Below are 2,457 nucleotides of genomic sequence, written 5' to 3' on the forward strand. Positions count from 1 at the left end.
CTGGGTCTCCCTGCTTAGGCTGCTGCCCCCGCGACCCGACCCCGGATAAGCGGAAGACAATGGATGGATGGATGGATTAATATATATGTATATACATATATATATATATATATATATATATATATATATATATATATATATATATATATATATATATACATTTTACAATCTTTCAACTCATCATGGCCTGTATTTCACACTCTCTACAGTAAAGAAAGTTTTTGGACCGCAGGTTATTTGAACCTAAATGTCCCTTTAAAGTCTTGCAGTAAACACTTTCTTCTTCTTTTCTTCTTCTTTTCAGAATGTGTTTGGAAATTTGCAGGTATAGTTGATTTTCTTTTTTTTGCTTCATGCATAACTTGAGATTTTTGAAATCTGACAAGTTCTGAAAGTTCAAAGAATTTAATTTGACAGAACTTATGAGACAAATGTAAGGTTTCTCAAACAAACATTGTCTGAGGATTTTAATGAATTATTGATGCAATAAAATATATTTCTCGAGTTGTTTATTGTATTGTGACTGATTTTTCCTCCATATATGAATGATAATCACAGCCATCCAGTGATAACTGTTGACGTAATTTACAAAAGCTTCATGTGATTATAAAAGAGCAGATTTATTTTTAAACTCACCTGTTTGCATGAAAATAATCCCCAAAATAAAAGCAAGATGTTTTGTTAATCTTAAAAAATAGTATTTGTAAACGAACAAACATACATTTTTGTCTTGTTTTAATGAAAATGTGTGTTTTGAAAGAATTCATATAAAGCCAAGCTAAATTATACATTTTTTTTTCTTTGTCAATAAAATATTTTGGATATTTTGACTCTTGCAGTCAGCATTTTAAAGTAAAAGAGACCTTATTTCTGCTCTAAAAAATAAGTGCATGGAAACACCAGCACCTGATTTGTCTCAACCCCACCCCCTTCTGCATGTCCCCATCTCCCTTTTATCAACCTGCCGCAGAGAGAAACAGACGGTAACAGGAAACGTCAAAGGAAAAAAGAGAAAATTAGGAGTGATGGAGGAAGAAGCAGCCAAAGAGAAGAAAAAAGCGAGTCTTATAATCAGCTGGAGACAGGTGAGGCGAGAAGCAAAGAAACAAGGAGACAAACCAAACAGAAGGTTAAAAAAGGAGAGAAATGAAAAGGAAAGAGACAACTTTTTTTTTTTTAAATCAAACATGTAAGCCAGGCGGGCTGAAAGCCATGAACATTTCTATATTTTTCTAATTCTCCCTGTCAATCTCTGCATGTGTTTTTAATGGGATTGCTCAGCTGTAGGTGGTTTCCTACTTTGTCCACACAAGCATTTCTCACTTTTTCGCTGTCGCAGCTTGATTCTTGTTATTTGAACAGTGTGTGTGTGCGGTGTGTTTGTCTTGTCTTCAGCTCTTGGAAACATGATTGACTTTTTAATGGTGCCAGTTAAACAGCTTGAGACATCCTGTCTTTTTTTTAAGTGATAACAGTCAGACTGTTTGGCTGCAACATGAGGGAGGAAGATGTCATACAGTTTTCTTACATGTTGGAATTAATCCTGAAGCAATTTGTGAGTATAATGCATTTTGTTTTGTTTCTTTGTAAAGCAAAAGACAACACCTGCCAAAGTTCTCAGGTGCTTGTAGTTGAGTCATTCACAACAGAATCCAAGTGCTACTCATTGTGCAAGAGCTTGGCTTAAAACATGCGTTGGCTGTTGAGGTCAACCCTATTTGCCTGTTAGCAACATATCTTATGAACAACTGGTTGAATTTTAACAAAACTCTTGGAATATAATCATTGTATATAAATCTACAAGTGATGAATTTTTGGAGTTAATTCAGTTCAAGATGGCTGCCACAGTTACTCAACATTAGCCAACACAAAAATGACTAACTCGTTCAATTTTACAGAAACTAAGCTAAAATTTGGCGTGGTAGCCAAGAATCATGTACTCTGAAAGTGATACTTTGCAATATCACATAGACTGCACATAACATTATTTTTAAGTTTTGACCAAAGTGGCTACAATGCCACCATTTCTCAACGCGACATGTTTTCAGTCTAAAACTCTGGCATGAAAGGCGGCGGGTGATATGCTGTCATTCAAGGAACGCTGGGCCTTTGAATTATATGTTTGTCAAAGTTTTGAATTGTTTCTTTTTAATTGTGTGCTACACATGACCGAACAAAGCTGTTTCCCTCAGCAGCTGTTCTGAGTTTTCACACCTGGAATTTCAGCGCAGAAACATGGTGCCTTTTGAGTTTTGTCAGAATTGGATCACTGACTTCTGAGATCTCATGTTTGATTGTGAGACAGTTACAGCTGGATGCGTCCAACGCGGACAGATGGAAACATGAACAGATCAATGAATGAGAGAAACATAAGAAGGGGAAAACTGGTAAGGCGAGGAAGGAGAAGGCAGTGTAGCAGAAACTTGGTGATGAAGTTATGGTTTTCTAGCTGCCAGT

The sequence above is a fragment of the Kryptolebias marmoratus genome, linkage group LG1 (genome assembly GCF_001649575.2).
Source record: "Kryptolebias marmoratus isolate JLee-2015 linkage group LG1, ASM164957v2, whole genome shotgun sequence".
Taxonomy (NCBI): Eukaryota; Metazoa; Chordata; class Actinopteri; order Cyprinodontiformes; family Rivulidae; genus Kryptolebias; species Kryptolebias marmoratus.